The sequence below is a fragment of the Mastomys coucha genome, unplaced genomic scaffold (assembly GCF_008632895.1).
Source record: "Mastomys coucha isolate ucsf_1 unplaced genomic scaffold, UCSF_Mcou_1 pScaffold1, whole genome shotgun sequence".
NCBI lineage: Eukaryota > Metazoa > Chordata > Mammalia > Rodentia > Muridae > Mastomys > Mastomys coucha.
The window spans coordinates 87,819,834-87,836,726 of NW_022196891.1; positions in this window are offsets into that span (position 1 = coordinate 87,819,834).

The window sequence follows — 16,893 nt, forward strand, 5'->3', positions numbered from 1 at the left end:
TCCCGCTGCCTCTCACCCTCCTCCCGCTGCCTCTCACCCTCCTCCCGCTGCCTCTCACCCTCCTCCCGACCTGTTTTCATGTTGTGTGTCCTCCTCACCCCAACTTCCTTAGTACCCCCTATTTCTCCCTCATGGTATCAATCTAGTTTCATATATTCTGTACCCATTTTCTTATTGGTTTCTGAAATACTGAGATTACTTATATACACAGACATTAAGAGAAGTAAGTGAGAGGCTGGGAGATGGCTTGATAGGAAATGTATGAGGACCTGAGTTCGAATCTACAGAAACCACAGGTTGAATGCAATAGCACACAGCTATAACCCCAGTGCTCTTATGGAAAGGTGGGAGTCGGACAGGAGCCAGCTTGGACAGTGCAGGACCTGTCTCACACATACACACACACTCACAAACATACACACCCACACACCTGCACGCACACATACATGCATATACATACACACAACATACACTCATACACGCATATATGTGCACATACATACACACATATACATGCACACATGCACACATACAGACATGCACACACATGCATGCACATATATACATACACATGCTCACATACTTGCACACACACATACACACATACATACATGCACACATACATACACACATATCCACACATGCATACACACACATACACACTATACATGCACACATGCACACACACACAGAGTAAGTGAAACGAGAGTGAAGAGGAGAATGTAAAGAAGGACAACAGATGACACGAAGTGTCAGATGACACGAAGTGTGACTAGTGTACAGCACTGTATACCTTCAGAAATAGACAGCTGTCTGAAGCTGAGGTCCCAGGAATAGCAGAGCAGGAACAATCACCATGTGAAATATACAAAAGTCAGTCTGTGAATAAGGTGAGTCCTTTGAACCCATGCTTGTAAACATGCACTTCTTCGCACGACCCAGGGGGGCCCAGGCAGCTCAGCAAATGCCCACCGGTGACGACACAGCCCAAAGCATGCATCCTTCAGACATAAAGAGGGAGGGTTCCAGGCTTCTGTGTGGAGAGTGATGGTTACCGCACCCCAGAGAATAAGAAACCAAAAGCGAACCTGGTGTAAGATTCTCTGCCCCCCATGGTTTCTGTCAATGTAGTCAACCTGATACTTCCCTGCACACTTCCTTGAAATCAGTGGTGTGTGTGTGTGTGTGTGTGTGTGTGTGTGTGTGTTCATGCTTATGTATGTGTGAATGTACTCTGTGCAGTGTGTGGTATGTCCATATGTGTAGCATGGGTGGGTATTTATGGATGTGAGTTTGTATAGGCATGTGTGTGTATGCATATGCATATATTATGTATGTGCATGTGTCTATGTATTTGTGTAGGTGTGTGGGTATATTTGGATGTGGGTATGGATGGGTGTGTGTGCCCATGTGTGCCTACATGTGTGTGCCATGCATGAATATGCTCCTGACTCCTGAGCTTATCCTTCATTACACTCAGGACAGACAGACATCCTTTTCAGTGAAATGCAATTGGTAATAAGCTGGAAACACCGGTTGCTCTATAAAGAAATGCAGAAACACTCTGAGGATGAAGGGCCATTTCTTAAGCTATGGTGATCACAGGACACTGAGCAGGATGCGTCAGGGAATGCCAGGACCCTGGGGGCATTTTAGATCAGCTGGTGACAGAAACCAAAAGGGGAAAACCAAGGGAAAGGAGCAGAAAGGCCAGAGAGAGGGCAGTTTTCTGCCACGTGGAAACTGGCTTCCGTGGAATCACTAGACGGTGGCTGTGCGGGCATCCTACACAGCAGAACAAGAGCGGAGGGCCTGCAGTGGGTGATTCGCAAGTACAAAAGAGCTTAGGCATCTTCTCTCTCTAAGACATAGTCCTTCTCCCCAAAGTGAAGGCTTTGCAGGTGGACTTGTCCTAAAGGCTTTTCATCTCAAAGATTTCAAAATGGTTTTGAAACGTTTCTGTAAACGAGAGGTGGAGACTGAGCTGTTAGTGGCATGGAAAAGCCTCGCACCCGGGCGTTGAGGGAGGCTTTCCCACGTCAGCCATAGCCAGGCTGCCTTTCTCCGTCTGTGCTCTTAGGTGCCACGGCACGGTAGGTACCAGGATGGGTTTGTTACATTCTGGGCTGATTCTAGAGAAAAAACAGAAATAGAAACCTCAGCCCCCATCCTCAGAGACAGCGAAGCCTGAGGGGAAGACAGTCTGCCCACAGGGAAGAGGGAGGCCATGCACCAAGCCGGGCACTGTGCCCACCTTCTACCTACAACCCCTCATTTGATTCTCTCAGCATCTGTAAAAGGGAACAGCATCTCCATTTTATGGATGAAGCATAGTAGAACCCAGAGAGCACTCTCTCAGTGTTGGAGGAGGAATTCTTAGTTACCCAGGATTCTTAGTTACCCAGGATTCTTAGTTACCCAGGATTCTTAGTTACCTTTCCTAGCCTCGTTCCCCAGGCCACTCCCACCCGCCCTGGAGGTTGACCCCTTTGATTATTACTTCAAGCTCTCAGAGGCATGTTTCCCACCTAAAATATCTACCTTCCCTTCATCAGTCCTTTCCTACCAGGTCCACAAACCCTGCCTGGCTCGGAGCCTCCATGGAAGCATTCACTAGAGTTGAGCAGTCTCTCTCGCGTGCGCATGCAGTTGTGCCTCATGGCGCATCCTAACCACCTGGAAATGTTTGTCTTGTGCTAGTCACCCTACCTGGCAGTTAATCGTCATTGTCAACTAACTGGATTGAGAATCCTAGAGGATATATATGCCTCCCATTGTGTCTACGATGATATTCCTTGAGGGACTTAACTCAGGAGGGAAGACCTTGAATATAGGTGGCGTTATCTGATTAGCTAAGGTTCAAGGGCGGAGGAAAAGTGGGGGTGGAGACTAGGATGGAGATGAGCGCTGCCCACCTTCATCTCTCTCGGCTCCCTGGCTGCAGGGGCAAAGTGGACAGCCACATGCTTTCACAGCCCCTGCACCGCCGCCCCCGCCCAGCCCCTGTGGTCCCCATGCCCCCACCTCTTCCCCTGCCAACCTCTTACCCCTGCTTCTCCTGTGCCCCTCACAACCCCGTGCCCCTGCTCCCCTACTCCCTGGACCCCACTCCACTCCCACTTTTCTGTGTCCTCACTGCCCTGCAATCCTCTGCCCTTCACCTCCTCTGCTCCCACTACACACACCACCCCTACTGCCCCATGCACCCACCTCCTCACGTTTCTTCTGCCTGCCTTCACCCTTAAACTGTGAGACAAGATAAAACCTTCATTCCTGAAGTTGTTTGTCGGAAGTTTTGTCTCAGCAATGATAATAATAATAATAATAATAATAGTAGTAGTAGTAGTAGTAGTAGTAGTAGTAGTAATAGTAATACGCTACAGATGTTTCTACAGCCTACAGATGTTATTCTTCAAGCCCTCATGGATAAAGTGTCTTTTCCAGGTTCCTGCTAGGACCAGCTTATGTTGCATTTTGCAAGTCAAGCAGTAGCAACTTGAAATTAGCCATAGTGAGGAAATATTTACACTCCCGAAACTGATGATGCTAACAGAGAAACAGTCACACACACAACTGCTTGCTTTTGGCTCGGGCTCCTCAGCTTCTCATGCTGCACTGTGTGCCCTGGAGTGTCTGTAGGAAATGAGCGTCTGTAGACATGGGGCCTTGCAGAAGTCTAGGTGTTCAGTGAGGGGCGGCAGAAATCCAGAAGGGGAATATTGATCTGAAATTAATCTTTAGCCTTATGTCTCTTGAGCCAGTACTTTTTGAGATCTGACCAGACTCTACAAAAAAGGTCACACTTGGTTCTTCAAGGTGAATTCAGAGACTTAATAATTTGTCACCCTTCTAAAGTGATAGGAATTACCTGTGGGAGCCCAAACTCAGCCCTAGGTCTGCACTGCACCATGGCTAGGACTCTCTCTACTCTGTCACTGCGGTCATGACACCACAGTCTCTCTACTCTGTCACTGCAGTCATGACATCACAGCCTCTCTTTTCCATCACTGTGGTCATGACATCACAGCCTCTCTACTCCATCACTGTGGTCATGACATCACAGCCTTTCTACTGTATCACTGTGGTCATGACATCACAGCCTTTCTACTGCATCACTGTGGTCATGACATCACAGTCTCTCCACTCCATCACTGTGGTCATGATATCACAGCCTCTCTACTCCATCACTGCAGTCATGACATCACAGCCTCTCTACTCTGTCACTGCAGTTATGACATCACACACTCTCTACTCCATCACTGCAGTCATGGCATCACAGTCTCTCCACTCCATCACTGTGGTCATGACATCACAGCCTTCCTACTGCATCACTGTGGTCATGACATCACAGTCTCTCCACTCCATCACTGGGGTCATGACATCACAGCCTCTCTACTCCATCACTGCAGTCATGACATCACAGCCTCTCTACTCTGTCACTGCAGTCATGACATCACACACTCTTTACTCCATCGCTGCGGTCATGACATTACAGTCTCTCCACTCCATCACTGCAGTCATGACATCACAGCCTCTCTACTCCATCACTGCGGTCATGACATCACAGTCTCTCCACTCTGTCACTGTAGTCATGACATCACAGTCTCTCTACTCTGTAACTGAAGGCTTATGACATCACACAGTCTACTCTGTCACTACAGATATGACATCACAGCCTCTCTGTAACTGAAGGCTTATGACATCACACACTCTACTCCGTCACTACAGACATGACGTCACACTTCATGTTCTTAGTCCCAGATTCCCTGACTTTTGCTACTAACCAGGGGCAGACACAGAAGCAGCTGTGGCAGGCAGTGGTAGAGGGGCAGCATGGGAAGCCAGGTCCAAGCTCTCTGCGGGAGAGCTGGGAAGACAGAGTCCATCTGTGACGCCCGCACCAGCAGCTCTGTAGATAAGCTGCAGGCTGCCACTGTACTGCTGGAGCCCTAATCCTCAGCAAGAGGGGTATCTGTCCTGCTGGCTTCTGCCTGAGTATGTCATACAGCTGAGACAGAGCAGAGAGAAATCCCTTTCCTGCCACAGAAATAAATAATTAAAACCGAAGTTTGCTAACCTTGCCAGTGGGTAGAGGGAACACAGTATATCCAAACCAAGTCTCTCACAGAAGAGTACCCAGGGGCACTGGGGCCCATCACCACCCTGGCATCGCTCACTGTGTTTCTCAGAAGCCAAACTCTGCACCATGCATGTCACATTGCCACCTGGCCCCCAGGTTGCAAAGCATTGGGGACTGAGGAAGAGGCTGAAGCACAGGAGAGAAGAGATACAACACAGTGAGGCTGGGAGGGGTCGGGCAGTGCCACAAACAGGCAAAACAGTGAGCCAAGCAGAATGCGCTAGAGCTCAGGACTGAAAAGGAGCTGGGGTCTAACCTCTAGCACTCTGGCAAGGAAAAGATGTGACCTGGAGCTGCTGCCAATTTCTATGGTGTAAACACTCTATGACTACTTGCAAGGTACCAACAATCCAAAAATCAGCCTGCAAAGGTCCTAAATATTTAATCAGCAGCACCGGCATCCAGCTATAGGTGATTCCTAGAAAAGACCCTAGTCCATGGTGAGCCTGGACATTCCGTTAAGAGGTAAGTGATAGGGTAGATTTGTTAAAGAGCAAACATGGCCAAGAGCCACCTGAATGGAGTTTGGGATTCTGTCTCCCATTAGCTGCCCAGATGTTCTCATCCACCCAGCTCTTCTGTACCCTTGCCTGCCTTTAGTCCTGTGGTCTCTGCCTCTACTCCCATCACATCTGGGTCCCCTGTGTGAACCACTTCCTGGTGTCTTGTGCTCTGGACCCCATAATACCTGCGGCTGGGATGCTTAATCTTGACCCTCAGCTTGACAAGGTGATTTTTTTTTCTAGGCAAGTCTCCAGGGAAGTTTCTAGATTGGGTTAACTGAGGTAGAAAGACTCATTCTCAGTGCAGGGCGCCGTTCTATGAGTCGGGGTCCCACAGCGAATGACGAGAAGAAAGCCAGCTGAGCAGCATCATGCATCTCTCTGCTTCAGGACTGTGGGTGCCATGTGACCAGAAGCCTCTCACTCATGTTGGGATGGCCCATCATGGTGGATTGTACACCCAGGGGCAGTGCACAGAAAACCCTTTCTTTCTTCTTTAAGTTGTCACGCCTTTGTCACATCAGCAAGACGCATAATAGCACTCCATGTGCGTCAACTCTCAGCCCCGTCTCCCCTGCTGCCTCCCTTCCCATCCGACAGTGGACACACTTCGCTCTAATTTCTTGACCTTTTACTCTACTCTCAAGCTTCCATCTCTCACTTCAGAAAAAGTAGAGGGTTTGGAGCCCATGACTGAATGTGCTAGGAAAAAGGAAAGTGGGTTCTGGGCAGAATGGGAATTTCTTTAAGAATGCCTTTAGGAAAGTATTCTTGCAACTTAGGAGCAGGTGACAAGGAATCAAGCAGCCCGTCTCCCCCTGACACCTCAGCATGCTCCCCACAGCCCACTAGTGCATTAGTATGAGGGACTGGAGGGAGGGGGTGCTCAGAGAGAAAAACAAGGGGCCAGCTGACATCTGGGTTACCCCAGCTACAGCAGAGAGGAATGACAAGTGAATTCAGCAAAAATGTTTTATTTCCACGTCTATTGTCAAGCCTAATTATTGGTTGAAATTAGAGGTTCTGCCCCGATCATGGCCATGAATAAATAAAGATATGTTTGAATTTCCACAGATGTTATTGAGTTTCATGTATCTTTCCTTTCTGGGAATGAGAAGAAAACTGCAGCCAGCCCCACATACGCTGACATCTACGTTTAAGGTATAGAGACCTTGTCCTCCTGAGGATGCACCTGACTGTGCATGCACAAGTCAGCTTTCTGACTGCGTTTGGATGTACCGATCCATCAGACCACACGGCTGACTAAATAAAACCAAGACAATCTGCATTCCTGAGTTTTCCTCCAGGCTGTGGAAGATTCACTCGGGCATCGAATCCAAGCCCAGCAAGATAACGGCAGTGTGTGGAATGTTTCCCTCCATGTGCTCCACATGTGCAAACCTCACATAGTTGATCATTTAATCAGATGGTCTGGGAGTGAGCTCGGGCCCGAGAATGCAGATGGCAATGAGAAGAACACAAAGACAAAGGAGACACAGCTTCTGCCTTGAAGAACCCAAGACCTCATGCCCATCAGCACTTGGGACACTCTCCAAGTTGCCCCTGGTGTCTGTGAAATGTGCATGACTGAATTCCACCAACCCTGGGTGGAAAACAAGGGGGAAATGCGCCTTGTATGGAGGAGTACAGATTTATTCTGATCTTCATCCTTTGCCAATGAAACATAAGTATTTATGTAGCATCTACAATGCATGAAGCCATGTGAGTGAGCTAGATATGATTTAAATTATGTGGATAGCCGAGCTTGGCCCATAAATGCCTATAATCCAGCACTCAAGGGTTGGTAGACATTGGGTTCAAGGTCACCTTTGACCATGTAGCCAAGTTCCAGCCCGGCAGAGCTTCAGGGGACCCTGTCTGAAAACAATGATGAACAATACGTCCATAAAGGCAAAGTGCTCGGAGTGCCAACGCGGTGTACAAACACCAGACAGAGGACGCGAGCATCTGAGGACTCTGGTGAGGGGACCGGAGCCTCTGCCCTGATAACACCGAGTGATAGCTCATGTTGACATCTGTCAGGAGTGAAGACATGGTCACCCAGTTCCTCTTCGTGGAAGCCACCCTACAGGATTCTTGACAAAAGTAGAACCCTCCACCCAGTCCTGAGTCCCCTTCACCTCACACCCATTCAGCCACAGCTTACCCTTCAGCCGTGCCTGCCTCCTACCAGCTTCATGCTCTCCACAACCTGAAAAGAAATTGCAGAGCCTCCATCTTATCCCCTGCCTTCCCTTCTCCATCTGACGACCACGCCAGGCTGCCTGCCTAACATGGTAGCTCTCAGCAGCACTGGGTTCTGGTGACAAGACTGCTTTCAAAATCAGTTGTAGTAGCTTCATAGAACCTCGGCATGAGACAAACTTATTCTGTATTGTGATAAAGTTACTTTTGCCTGCTGACCAACTCACCAGAAAGGATCCATGTGCAGAGACGGGATTCAAAAGAACCAAACTACATGTGAAATTAAAAGGGTTGAGTACGAGGACCAGAGGGAGGAGGGGAGGACGGTGGGTGGGAGATGACAAGAGAAAAATACAACAACATTGTGTGCATGTGTGTGTTCACATGTGTGCGTGCATCTGTACCATCATAAAACCCATTACTTTATACAATAACTTTTTTTTTAAAAAGAGCCAAGCTACTAGAAGTGACTCTGAGGAGTCACAGGGCCCAGCTTCCTGCCTCTGACTTCCTTTTTTAAGAACAATCAGAATGTACCTTGTCATGAATGACCCTGAGCAGAATTATTAGCATGCATTGGGCCATGTATCTTAGACAAGAGTGGAAAGAAAACAACACAAAGGCTACAAAAACTAAAAATGCTTGGTTGTGGACATTAGCATTTCCTGTCTCCATGGCAGGCATTGTGCTAGGCTGTGTGGTTTTATCACAATGAGCATGAAGTAAGCATTATGATTCTACCTGATCTGTAGATTACGAACCTGAGGCACAGAGAGAGAAGAGCCAGGGACACTTGGCGAGGAGCTGGCAAAGCTTCGCACCGTGGGTCCCCTGCTTCTCACTACTAAAGCAGCACCAGCACTGCTAGATAGACTGGTGGTGTGCCTGCATTCTGCCCCAAACAAGATTACTTTGTGTCAATCAAGCTAAGCAGGAGCTGGTTTCTGAAAGTCTGGTCCTGTGCAACAATGTTTCCCCATGTCCTCTGCCTGCCCGGTTCCTTCATCAGTGGAGGACAGTTCCTCTGAGAGAGGAGTCACCCACAATGAGCATCCATCCCAGAACTCTGATCTCATCCTATGCTCCACTCTCCCACTTGCACGCATGGCTCTAGTGTGCTGTGTGTATTCTAATTGTGCCAAGCCAGGCTCCGCCATGAGGCATATGGGCTTGGCCAGGTGTAAAAGACAATGTGTTTGGCTTTCTGACTCTTTATGAGACCCAGATTGTAAACACATGTTGCTCAATAAATGCACACAGAAGGACTGAATCTACATGTGACTGCAAATACCAGTGAATTGAGGAGTTAAAAAAAAAAAAATGAAAAGGCCAGAGGCAACCAGAAGAAGAAAAACTGTACAATGACATAAATTGGTATCACCTCCAAGAATATTCCCAAACTGTCAACCTCAAGTTGCCTGTGCAGTACAGAATCGTGCTTATACGCAGACCCTAACCCTTTACCCTAATACACCCTGTATTTGGTTGTAAAGGCTGAACCCAGGGCCACACAGCACTACCACCAGCCTGTCCTTGCCAGAGAGGCAAGATGTCTTATTTCTAAGCAAAGGATGAGCGTGACCCACTCCAAGCACAGAGTCCACAGACTCTTTGCAGAATGCTCATTTGTATCTAGAAAATTCCAGCCCAGTGAGAAAGCAGATGGGTAGAGATACCAAAAGAGCAACGACCGGCCTCAAGGCAGAGCCGACAGACGTGCTCTCTGGTGCGCACTAAACCCAGGAGTGCTCCTCCTGCCATTACGAGCAGGGTGATACCCCACCCGAGTTCTCCAGATAGCGAACTCTTATCCCAGTGGCTGTCACCATCATTTACCATATTTCCCATCCAAAAGCTTCTCTCGCGGCCGCACGGCAAGCAGCTTTTATAGCAGAGATGAGTGTCCACCCATTTCAATTTTCATTGTTACATCTGCTTTGCTATTTCCCTGCAGCAGGTTGGATTACAGCAGAAGGATTAACGAGGAGATGGATGCAAACATTTTTATTTCAAATAGCTGCTTTCAGACAAGATCTGGAGAACAGAATCAAGCCATATGATTGTAAAAGAAAAAAAAAATCCCCACCATCCAACCATTGGGCATCTTGCCATTATTTGTGAATAGCATGTAAATACAAACAACTTAACTAGGGTGGGGGGGGGAGATGTACATTTTTCATTTGTGTCTAGCTAATCATTTTTTTTATTATTAATTTGGTCTCTTTTATTTCACATAAATGTCATCTCAAGCACCAAGCATCAACAAATAAGATCGTTTATCTTGCTGGGGAAAGCAAAACACTGCACACTGCCATTCAGAGAGGCAGCTGACGTCCCCGCCGCACTACTAATAAAGATGGCCTTCAGAACAAAAAATAATCATTTCCTATTACTTTCCACCAGGCCTCGTCCATAAACGCAGGGCCCCGCTGGTAATTGCCTTCAGCAAAGGAGCGGGCTCTGGCTAGTCCAATTTCCTAGGATGAAAACCTGAAGAACACCCCAGATTGAGGGTTGAGCCGGGGTGCCTCTCTCTGCCTGCTGTTCCGAAGCAGAGGACGAAGACAAGAAGCATGGGGTAGTGTTTTCTTTAGACTTCCATTCTCTTTTTCTCAGCCTGAGTAGAAGGAAGAGGTGGGCATGGTGGATGGAAAGGAAGAGGAGACGGAGCAGCAGAGGCCAACAGCCCTGAGGCTGGTCCAGCATCTGCTGCTCCCAGGCTCGGACATACAGAACAGCCGCATCTCTGCACACGTGCATGTGAGCCTCCTGTCACGGGCAGGGAGGCCGCATGGCTGTGCTGATGGATCCGGTGCAAGCCCACAGACTCTACGCTTCCCAGTCGTGGAAGCATTTGGCTCGCCTGCCCGTGCCGCCTGCTCTGCCAAGCGAGGCGCTGACTCCACAGGAGAACCGTCCTGTCGATCTCTGCAGGAACATAAGACCTTTTTTTCCAAGTAAAATGTTCCCCAACTCTGCAAGGGAGGTTGGCAGTACATCTCCAACTCTGGCCTGTCTTTTTAATACGCTCACAATAGCTCTGTTGGACTGAGACCAGCTGTTGGGACATTACCATTTGTAAATGCTTAAAACAGCTAACTCCTTGTTTTCTTGGCAACAGTGACTGGGGGTTGGGGGGGAGGAAGAAAAGAAAAGAAAAGAAAGAAGGCTAGCTCCAGCCACTTCCATTCAGACATTAAGAACCACTGCCTGCCAGCTTTGGCATTCGGTGGCCATTGTTTGCAGCTCTCTCTTCAACAAGTTTCTCAGCACACTTCACTATCCTTCTATTCACCCCTTGGCTGGAGCAGAGCTCAACAGGGAGCTCCAGTCACCTGGGTCCTCATGGAGTTCACACCAACCAACCGCGTGCTCGGTCTTCATCCGAGAGGATAAGAGATTCCCCACAGCCTCTTTCTTAAGACCTTCTCTCTCATCCATTTGGTGCCTGCTCAGGATGGTGGTCACTCCGTGTTCTGGGATGGGGGGAACCACATGAGATCTCCCAGAATTACCACCCTTTCTTATTTTTGAATGCATGCAGATGGGGAGAGGGGGAGGATTCAGGGAGGATGACGGGCGGGTAACAGAGACTGAAACAAGGTAGGTCCCTCCACACGAGGCCATTCTGAAGAAAGACTCCTGTTCCAGGTCCACCTCTCAACTAAGTGACAATCTCAGAGAGTCATCTGCAGGAAAGTCCCCAAGTCATCCTTGGCTACTCAAAATAAATTGGGAATTCCTGGATGCATGAAGTTCTTCCCTGCCTTCCTACTTCCCCACTGAGCGGTCGCTGTTGGCAAGGCAGCCTCCAGGGCCGTGTGCCCATCCACCATGGGCACTTCACAGGCCTCCAGCCCAGCAGCCCTGGAGAAGAGGCACTGACAGACCCAGCGCCACCACAGCGGGGACAATAGACTTCTTGTGCCATGGCCCACTCTCGTGGCCTTCTGTTCGATGGCCTCCCCCACCAAGGGCAGTGGTGGCTGCATCTGTCCTCGCTCCTTTAGTGGGGTTTCTGGGCATGAGATAGCACGGTCTGTCTGTGTCACACGCACTCTTGGAGATGAGTGAATTCAAGTAGCCAAATGTCTCAGCAGGGTTGAAATCCCGCACAGAAGCTCCGAGAGCAAGGGTGGTGCCCAGAATTGAGCTCAGGAGGATGAGCGCTTGGTGGGAGCACTAGACAACTTAGCCTGAGATTGGAAAGTTCTGCCCTCATTTGATGGCAGTGAGATACGGCCGATTCCTTGTGTGCAAGACAGGAGTGTGAAACAGACAAAGCTAGAAAACTAGACTGCAGGCTAAAGAGCGGGGCACAGAGGAAGGAGCAGAGACAATGAGCCACCAAAAGTGCCCGGGCGGGACCTGCACCATGGTCTAAACCATCTCACCTGTACCAGCCCAGCGTTTGGTTAGAAAGCCACTCACATTGCATCTGTTCTAGAATCACGCTCTGAGACCCTCGGTGTACAGACGCTCCGTTGTGAACTGGATGTTTCATTTAAAAACTAAAGTCTCTCTATTTGGGAATCAGAAAAACCCAAATCTGCCTATATTCATATTTTCAGGGAAAAATAAATAGTGCAAAGTCCTTTGATGGAGGTTTCTGATTCCCAGGAAAGGTGCGATGCCCAGCACATACCAGGCTCAGCACACAGTGGGCTCATTACGGCCCACATTCATTAAATGAGACAAATTTTAGGTGCAAAGTGGGGTTTGCACAGAAGTGACTTACAAGAACCAGGGTGTCCTGAGGAGAGAAGTCTGAGGCTGACTCTTGAAGTGGGAGTTTTATACTTGCCCAGGTGTAGCTGATTTAGATCACGAATGGAGAACTGAAATCTGGGGCCTCTGTTGACTCTACAGTGGAATTATTACTACCGAGCCAGAAAAGGATTGTTTAAGCAGAAGCAAGGATAGCATACCGGGTTGGGTGAGGCTTGCATGGGATGGTGTAGCTAGCCAGCCCTCCTCATGCCTGTCTACCATTCTCCTTAAGTTGGGGCTGTGTCTTCCTTGTCATACCGTATTCTCAGAGTCTTGCACCAAGGGTTCTCTGGTGTTGATACAAATAAGAGAGATAGTCGTAAGAAAACGTGAAAGAGCTGAGCCTCGGTCCTCGGATCCCTTGCTCTCGAGATATACGGGGAAAGCAGATGAACAAAGAGAAAGAAAAAGAAAACACATGGCAGCTTGTCAATGAGGACAATTTATTTTTTACTTATTGTTATAAATGAGTACACAGAAGAGAGTATCAGATTTGATTATGGGTGGTTGTGAGCCACCATGTGGTTGCTGGGATTTGAACTCAGGACCTTCGGAAGAGCAGTCAGTGCTCTTACCCACTGAGCCATCTCTCCAGCCCCTAGGAGGACGATTTTTAAGAAGCAAACAGCAGGTAGAGACAAACAACAACAGGGAAAAGAAACAAATCCGCTGCCCTTGGGAAGCAGAGGCGAGGCGACAAGCCAGACCAGGAGGGGTCTCTGAGCTCAGTCCTCACATGTGGCTTCCAGGAGCCACCAATGGGACCCAACAGGGTTGGCCCCACTGCATTCTGAGTCCTATCAACTACCCCAGCTCCTGCCAACAGCCGTGAGAGGACACGTGGGTCCACGTCATCCTTCCGGTCCTCACCCATGGTGATAAATCAGCTACAATCAGGACAGCCACTGCCAGCGGGGTGCAAATGGTAGCCAGAACAGAGCCAGCGGCCACCAAGTACCTGGTCATACGTACCATCCTCACCTGAGCCCTTCAAGGAAGGCTCAAAGACCCAGAAACACACAGACGGGTTGGTAAACCGAGCCCCAGTGAGCCAGCTCGTGATTGGGTGGACCTGCATGCCCGCCACCAGGCATGGAACCACCTTGCCTGGCTGAAATGCCCGTAACTGAGCTCAACCCCTGTGAGCAGCCACATGCAGGGCTGGTTGTCCACTCCACATAGAGCCCTCCAGGGTCTGGGCTATGTCACCTCAGACATCTGTCCTGTGAAGGTCTATGGTTGGCAGTGCATTTAGATGGTTTGTAACAGTCTCAGCTACCCGGAACTCACAATCCTCCTGCTTCTGCCTCCCTGTGGGCCTGTGTACCAGAGGCTTTCACAGAGATCTCTGGCCCAGCCTGAGTTCCAGCGAAGGAAGCGAGCATGGGCAAGGAGGAGAAGTCGCTTCCGCTGCTGCTGCTGCTGCTGCTGCTGCTGCTGCTGCTGCTGCTGCTGCAGTTGGCTTCACCTCCATCTCTGCCTTTCCTTCCAGGTCACGCGGTTTACTCCATGCCACCCTGCACCGAGTCGTGTCTGGCTGGGCGGACTAGAGGCCGACTAGCCAGTGAGGAGTGCAGCGCAGCTTCAGGTTGCAGCAGACCTCTTCCCAAGTGTTACAGCTCTTAGAACAAAAGGCTCAGACGATGGAGTTGTTCTCAAGCACCTTTAATCCCCTGGACAGCAGGTACTTCCCATTGGTTTGGATTGAGACTTGGAGAAACCTTATTTGCATGTAAGAAGGCTTGGTGCTGCTAATATGTGACCAATATCACATACCTCTCCTGCAAGGGCAGGGGGGAGGGTTGTGGGGGGCTGTAACTGCAATAGGAGCCAGGGGCCCAGGAGGCATGGTCAAACACCTTCCATCCCATGCAGGCAGAAATTACCACCCACCGGGTCTCCAGGGTTCCAGGCCTCTTGCTCCACAAGGACCAGGTTTCTTGCACAAACTACCACCTCACACATCCCCAGTGCTGGAATCACAGGTACGGACTACTACACTGAGCTACAGTCTATTCATCGGCATGGAGCCTCCCAGGCAGTAAGTATTGGGCCTAAAAAGTCGAAGACACATGGGACCCGTCTCTGCCAAGTCATAAAGAGAAGTACAATCCGGTGATCTTGACTTTGTCTACAGAATCCTCAACCTGGCCCATGTGATCGAGCACTACAATATGTCATCGAAGGCAGTGCACTATAATGTAGTCTGAGTAGTTATGTCCCACATAGACTCATCTGTTTGAATGTTTGGCCATAGGAAATAGCACTATTAGGAGGTGTGGCCTTGTTAGAGGAAATGTGTCCCTGTGGAGGCGGGGCTTTGAGGTCAAGCTATACCCAGTGTGGAAGACTTCTGCTCCCCATGGATCAAGATGTAGAACTCTCAGCCCCTCCAGCACATGTCTGACTGCATGCTGCAATGCTTCCCACCGTGACGGCAATGGACTAGACCTCTAAAACTTTAAGCTAGCCCCAAACAAATGTTTTCCTTTATAAGAGTTGCCTTGGTCATGGTGTCTCTTCACAGCAGTGGAAACCCTAACTAAGACAATGGCTAAAAAAGGAAGGACAGATGGCACAGCTATCAGACCACCTGGGTTCAAAACTTGGTTTTATCACTTAGTGGCTGTGCAGCCCTGGTAAGTGTCTTAGCCTCTCTGTGTCTCTGCTTTCTCATCTACAAAATGAAAACAGGAACTCCTCACTTCCCTTACCCTATTGGAGAATGCTCATCGCCCAAATCCAGCCGCTGCTTTCCTGAGTCCTCCTCCCTCCTACCAGTCCCACCTACAAAGGCCCAAACACACACTCTCTCCTCTGCTGACCCACCCTCGGGTGACACTTGTTCCTGTTCTGTTTTTAATATGACTGCTTCAGGTGCTGGAGAGTTCAGCTGGCTGAGTGCCTGCCCGGCATACACAAACCCTCGTGTTCAACCCAAGCACTCACTGGATCAACTGGGTATAATAACACACACCTATAATCCCAACACTGGGGAGATGAAGCCAGGATCAGGAGCCTAACCTAAGCTATCATAAAGAGCTCATTGCCAGCCTGGGCTACATGAGAACTGTTTCTACCCCTGGATCAGATCCTCACTGCTAAGACTCGCATTCCTGCCTCCAAAGCCTGGTAATACAGCTGTGAAACCAGCCTGGTAATACAGCTGTGAAACCAGCCTGGTAATACAGTTGTGGAACCGGAAACTTTCCCAGGTTGAACAGGTTCAGTAAGGGATCTAGACCCGCCATTTATGCCCCTCCCAAGCAATAAGATAAACGCGGCTCAGTCATAGGGCTCTGAATCACATGCATGTGTTAAATCTCTCCATAAACCATTCCTGTGTGGCCCTCAATAGCCTGCCTTCCACTCCACCGTCCTTCCCAGAGAAGGTATCCATCAGTCCTTGTGGATCGCTGCATAGACCAGGATCGGAGGTCACGGGGGAAAATGCACATGTCCCTGCGCAGTGAAGTCAACACAACCTCATGTTAGGACAGAATGAGAAGGTGAGGCTCCCAGGGCACAGAGGGTAGAGCTGGGCAGGTGCCACACAGAGACCGGTCAGATACACTGATACACCCCTTCCCTACTGTGTGGGTGTATAATGCCCCCACCCCAGGCTTACGGGTTTAAATGCTTAGTGCCCAGCTAGGGGCAATGTTTTGGGATATTCCAGAACCTTTGACCAATAGTCTAGCTAGAAGAGGTGAGACAGTGTGGGCCTTGCCTGGCTACTTCATGTCTTCCGTCTGCTTCCTGCCTGACCACGCTGAGGCAGTTATCACATTGTGTGCACAGCTAAGAGGCAGGGAGAGATGAATGAACTCAACTCATGTCCATGGGATGGCACCCCATGCACTCGGGATGGGTCTTTCTTGAATTGTGCTCATAGGCACACCCAGACATTCCTGTGGTGGTTCTGAACCCGATCGGGTTGACTTCGCTCTCCCCACACACAGTTTTGTTACTTCCTTAGAGAAAGTACAGCCTTAATGAGAGTTTGGGTTTCAGCATATGAATTGGCGGGGGGGGGGGGGCAAACATTTGGTCCAAAGTATTCCCAGTAAGTGTTAAGGTTGATGTAAGTCTTATTTAACAGAGACTAAGAATCTGAGTACCATCCACAAGCCTACAAGCAGATGGTCATCCCAAAGGTTTGCCTTGCGAGGATAAGGTCTCACATGGGACACAGCTCCAGGCAGACCCCAAGAGGGGAGAATAAGATATACTCTCTCTCTCTCTCTCTCTCTCTCTCTCTCTCTCTCTCTCTCT